This window comes from Micromys minutus (assembly GCF_963924665.1).
Source record: "Micromys minutus genome assembly, chromosome: 11".
Lineage (NCBI taxonomy): Eukaryota > Metazoa > Chordata > Mammalia > Rodentia > Muridae > Micromys > Micromys minutus.
Window position 1 is genome coordinate 2,949,026 of NC_137980.1, and position 6,448 is coordinate 2,955,473.

General features: G+C 39.0%; 1 pseudogene across 1 annotated transcript; it reads right to left on the reverse strand.

Moving 5' to 3' along the window:
• Positions 1–5,357: 5,357 nt before the first annotated feature.
• Positions 5,358–5,790, reverse strand: LOC308427616 (nucleoside diphosphate kinase A-like; annotated as a pseudogene). The gene has a single exon. The product of its transcript is annotated as a nucleoside diphosphate kinase A-like (transcript).
• Positions 5,791–6,448: the final 658 nt, after the last annotated feature.

A 6,448-nucleotide genomic window follows, 5' to 3' on the forward strand; every position in this document is an offset into this window, starting at 1 on the left:
TGTGATTGCTTTCTCATGACACAAGCTCCCCGTCGCCACAGACATTGTTCTTGAACCAGAGACTGTGGCAGTATGGCTTTAAAGCATTCAGAATAAACCGAACACATGGAAATTTATTATGACTGATCTCCTTGAGTGCATTTATTGTTATGAAGCGTGTTGTAGGACCCAGTGATCTTGTTTATTTATTTATTTTATTCATGGTAGCCTTGTTAAAAACCCTCATCAGTTTGATGGTCTGCCTATGAATATGTTACTTTATTTTGCATCTGTCTCTTTTTGTTCTTTTTTGTTAAGGCAGATTTGTCGCACTGTATATTAATATTGTTTTAAAGTTTCAGATTGTTGTGATTATTACAGATCATTAATATTCTTTATTATTACACTATAAAAGGAGATTTTCTTAGTATCTTTTTCTCTTTAAACGTTTTTTGGTGAAAATAAAGCTTTTCCATACTTTGTTCTGATCGGAGTTTCTCTTCTCTCATCTCCCAGATCTTTTCTGGTTTCTCACCAATTCAATGCCACATCTTCTTTCTTTGTCTCTTAATAAAATGAACAAATAAAAGACAAACAAGAGTAAAACAAATATAACAAAGAAAGAATTTTGGAAACACACAGATGCCTGCATACATGCATGCACATATGAACATACACACTCAGACACAAGCAAACAGACTCACACATAGATACAGATATACACATACATAGGTACATATCCACACAGATTCACACACAGACACACAGAAAAACAGACAGACATACAACCATAAAATTACAAAATTAGAAATTATATATATATATATATATATATATATATATATATATATTATACAAGCAACAAAAACCAATAAGGTAAAAAAATGGCCAAACACTCTCCAAAAGTGTCATTGAATTGGTTTCGTGTTGGCCATCTTCTTTTGGGCATAGGGTCTGCCCTTAACTGTCTTGTACACCTGATTTATCCTTTGTGAGTGGTACTCAATTGAGAATGTTTTCTGAGTTAGAAATGGGGCTCATACATAGTTCTCTTCTCAGCACTTGGATCCCGTCTAGTTTGGACTTCTGCAGGTCCTGGGGATGCTGCCACACGTCTCTGGTGAGTTGGTATGTGCTTCAGTTCTATTTGCCTGTAGTCCATTTCCTTGGTGACTTCCATTCACTCTGGATCTTACAATCTTTTCCCCTATTCCTTAAGCTCTGAGGAAAGCAGTTTGATGAAGGCATCCCATTTAGTACTGAGTGTTCCAAAGTCTCTCACTCCCTGCACATCATCCATTTGTGAGTCTTTGTATTAGTTCCCATTGGCTGCAGGAGGAAGCTTCTCTAGTGATGGGTGAATGAGATACTGACCTATGGACACAGCAGATATCATTAGGAGTCATTTTATCAATATGCCCATTTAGCAGAATAGTAGTATTTTGGTTTTCCCCAAATACATTTCTATCTAATCTCAAGTTCTTGACCACTGGAGAAGTGTCAGACATGGGTTCAGTCTCATGGAGTGGCCTTAGTCCCAACCAGAAAGTGGTTGGTTACTCCCACAACATTTGTACCACTATTACACTAGACTATCATGAAGATGGGTTATCATTGTAGATCTCAGGGTTCATAGCTAGGCTGGTGTTTGCTTACCTTTGTCTTCTGGTAGTTTGCAGAGTAGCTTTCAGTACCATAAACACTAGTCAGCAGGAATGAAGGTTCTAGGTAAGTTCCAGCTCAATTTTTTCCATGTTCACTGAAGTATGTAAGTTAATTGCAAAAAAAGACCCCTGTAATTAGATGTAATATATGTTAACAAGACTGAACCTCATATAAACTCACAGAGATGCTGACACAAGACATGTAGAAATTCAAGCCAGATAAAACCACTACACTATGCAGACAGTAAAGTCCCATCCCTAACAAAGATACTATTCACAATTGATACCAAAGAAAAAAATAACAAGAAACACATACAGATATGAAGATTTACAGATTCACACATGTAGACAACCTATTCAAAAAAAAAATCTGAAGCCATTATATAAAAGCAAAAAACCTGTACTGTTAAAAAATACCCTTACACTAGGAGATTGTATTGGCCATCTGTTGCTGGGAATGGGGTCTGCCCTTAAGTTTGTTTCATACATCCAGTCATACTAGTTGGAGAAAACTAACTTTTCCTTATGATCGGTTGTCAACTGGAGATACTTCAGGGTTAGGGATGGAGGCACATCTTCTGTCGGCACTGGGATCCCATCTGCCTTGAACCTGTGCAGGCTCTGTGATTGCTGCTGTCTCTGAGGTCACCTGTGCATCGGTCCTGTTTTATCTAGAAGAACTTGTATCCTTGGTGTTTGTATCCCCACTGACTTTTACAATCTATCTCCTCTTTTGACAAAATTGACTGAGTGTCAAGGGAAGGGTTTGGGGTTTGTTGCTGGATTGATGTTTACCATCCTCAGAGTACCTTTCAGTACCAAAAATTACTAGTCAGGAGGGGTGAAGGCACCAGCCTGACTTCTCTGTGTTCAGTGAATTACGCGGACGTTATTTTCAGCAGTGATAGCTTACTATCATTTATGGATTCTGACCAGTGGTCTTGGCAATAGCCTGGGTTGTTTGGGGAGTTTCCATGGGGCTCTTTTGGCCAATGCACTGCTAGTTTTGTGTCAACTTGACACAAGCTGGAGTTAACACAGAGAAAGGAGCCTCAGTTGAGGAAATGCTTCCATGAGATCCAGCTGTAAGGCATTTTCTCAACTAGTGATCAAGGGGGGAGGGCCCAGCCCATTGTGGGTGGTGCTATCTCTGGGCTGGTAGACCTGAGTTCCATAAGAAAGCAGGCTGAGCAAGCCAGGGGAAGCAAGTCAGTAAGTAGCATCCCTCCATGGCCTCTGCATCAGCTCCTGCTTCCTGATCTGCTTGGCTTCCGGTGCTGACTTCCTTTGGTGATGAACAGCAATGTGGAAGTGTGAGCTGAATAAGCCCTTTCCTCCCCAACTTGCTTCTTGGTCATGATGTTTGTGCAGGAATAGAAACCCTGACTGAGACAGCCGGTAACTTGATCAGATGTAATTCATTCCTAGCACTGAAGCTTTCAGTCAGTGATGAGAGATGCTTTGGGACTGTGTCTCCCTTGTTATTTGATGATTCTGTTTGTATTTCCTTCACATGTGTATTCAAGAACTTCCATCACAATAGGTTCTATATGATACCACAAGGGTCCTTAGTTTTAAGTTTTAGTTTTTCTCCTCCATATTCCCTCTCTTATCCCTGTCTTCCTTTTCCCTCTCTACATAATTTTCCTGTTTCAGTCTCCTCCCTCTGATCCACTCATAATATATACTCCATCCTAGGGAGATTTGTCCCTTCCCCCGAGTCCCTTATGCTATAACTAGCATCTGTGATTATGGGGATTGTAGCCTGCTTATCAAAGATGTAACAACTAACATCCACATGTAAATAAATACATACCTTATTTGTCTTTTTGGGTCTGGGTTACCTCACTCAAGTTAATTTTTTTCTCACTCAATTTTCTTTTACCTGTAAACACTATGATAAAAAACAGATGAGTAATATTTCATTGTATAAATGTACCACATTTTTATTATACACTCATCTGTTGATGGGTATACAGGCTGCCCAATTTCTGGTTATCATGAGTAGAGCATTGAATAACAAGGTTGAGTGAGCATCACTGTAGTAAACCACACAGTCCCATTTGAATTGCATTATTTGTTGTTTTGGAGATTTTTTTCTGAGTTCTTTACATATTTTAGATAACAGCCTTCTATTGGATGTGTAGTTGGTAAAGAACTTATTCTATTCTGTAGCCTACTACTTTTTCTGCATGATGGTGTCCTTTACCAAAATAGACTTTCAGTTTTATGAGGTTCTATCTATTAATTGTTCTCAGTGCCTCTGTTATCAGTGTGCTGTTCAGAAAGTCTTTACTCGTGCCAATGAGTTCACAGCTATTCCCCACATTCTTTTCTATCTGATTCAGTGTATCTGGCCTTATGCTGAGGCCTTTGTTGCATTTGGGTTGAGTTTTGAGTAGGTCGATAGGTATAGATTTATTTACATTCTTCTACATGCAGCACTCTGACCAGAACAATTTGTTGAAGATCCTATCTTTTTTTCCAGTCTGAATTCCTGGCTTCTTTGTCTACAATCAGGTGTCCATAGTGTGTGAACTTATACATTGGACTTCAATTCAATCCCATTGATCAAATGGTCTGTTTTTTTTATTATTACTATAGCTCTGCAGTATAGTTTTAGATTGGTCATAGGGTTCCTTGAGCAGCTCTTATTTAATCCAGGATTGTTTTATATATCCTGAGTTTTTCATACACATACTTATAAAAATCTAGCCTAATGCATTCATAGTTATAACCATTTCTTCTTTCTTGATTCTTTTTAAAAATGATGGTTGTAACAATTCTATAGATATGGACAAAATAGTTATAATCAACCAAGGAAATCCAGAAATTGCTGTGTGAATGTAATGCATGATAGAATAAAAAAATACAAGAAAATTGACACACACACACACACACACACACACACACACACACACACACACACACACACGGGGTGGGGAGAGAGGGGGGAGGGTGGAGAAAAGTCTTAAGCTTTCAATTTATCTCTAAGAAATTCTCAGTTTTAAGAAGACTTTCTAAAATTCTGTTTTCTAGAAACACAAGTTAACTTTCCAACTATACTTTCTACTCTGCGGATATCATATCAAGGCTTTGCTTCCTAACACTGAGTACTACTCCTCTAGGGGAGCTATATTTTATGAAACAGTTAAGTAGTCAGGTGGTACTGACAACAGAGGATTAGTAGTAAGGAGTGATCCCCTTGTGAACAAAGAGCTCCCTTTGAGATTTATTTATTTATGTTATATATATGAATGCTCTATCTGCTTGTACACCTGCATGTCAGAAGAAGACATCCGATCCCATTACAGATGGTTGTGAGCCACTGTGATTGCTGGGAATTGAACTCAGAACCTCTGAAAGAGTAGCCAGTACTCTAAGCTGCTGAGCCATCATCTCTCAAGCTCTTTTCTTTTTTTTTCTTTTCTCTCCCTCCCTCCCTCCCTCTCTCTCTCCCTCCCATTCTTCTTTCTTCTTTCCTCCTTCCCTCCCTTCCTTCCTCTCTTCCTTCCTTCCTTCCTTCCTTCTTTTCTTTCTTTTGAACTGGAACATTTTAATCTACCAGTGGTACTTAACACGACACAGGGAGTCACATCTCTCAGAAGTTTGTTCCAGGTCAAGGGAAGCGAATACTATATATGGTGTCTGGTCCCTTGCCTGTGAGAACACGAATTGTAGAGAGAAAACAAGGTGCCCTCCTAACCACTCAGATCAGCTCTTGTAATCCATCAACTCCTCAGGCTGAAACCACAAGTTGATCCCCTTCTCTGCACTCTCCAAAGAATCGCTGCTGTGAATAATGTTCCTGCCAACTTGGATGTAAAAGTCTCCTCGGATGATCCCAGGCTTAGAGTTTGTGGAGCTGGTCTCTCCAAGCATCACCCAGCCTATCTTCACAACACTCAGCTCCTCCCGGATCATAGGAGCCACTGGTCCTGAATGCATGTATCTTACCAGAACAGTAAAGAAGGGACGATCCTTCATGTCGATGTAGTGCTTAAAAAGGTACTTTGAAGCCTGCATGAATGTCAAACCAGCAAAGAGGAGTTCCTTCTGTTTAAACCAGATGATTTCTCTCACGATCGATCTCCTGCTGGACCCTGTCAGACTTGATAGGAATGAAGGTGTGTTCACTGTTACTCATGGTTCACTTCAGAAGTCAGTTCTTTAACTCGAACACTGACTTTCAGTTAGTTTCTGATATATATAGGAGACTCTGATTCTCTTGTTCTTACGATTTCCTTGCTTCCTCTCCTAAAATGTTAATGTGCCCTGAGCCTTAAGTACAACAGTATTTGGTAGATATACCCATCGGGACTAGGCTCCACAACTCTAAATTTTGGTTGGCTGTGTCTTTCTGGAATGGTCTCTGTCTGCTGCAAAGAGAAGTTTCCTTGATGGGGTGAGAACTAGAATGACCTGTGGGTGTAAGGACATACGTTAAGATTGTTTTTAGGTGGAGTCTCAGGGGATACACAAACCTCACTCAAGGGCAGGCCTTATGCACAGCATTAGACCCTAACAAACAAACTCAATGGTATTTTTTAGACACCCCCCCACACACACTCACACACACACAGGTATATATTTATATATATACAGTCCACATGTATTTGTATATGCATATGTGTTATATTTATATATATATATCTCAAAATAGTTTGGTCATGTTTGTATAATTTTTTGGCTTATTTATCTGCTAGTTTGTTTTGTTCTATTTAGGCATCTTCCATTTTATTTTATTTTATTATTGTTGTTTATTTATTTATTCTTTTAGATATCTATTTTTATTTTATTTTATT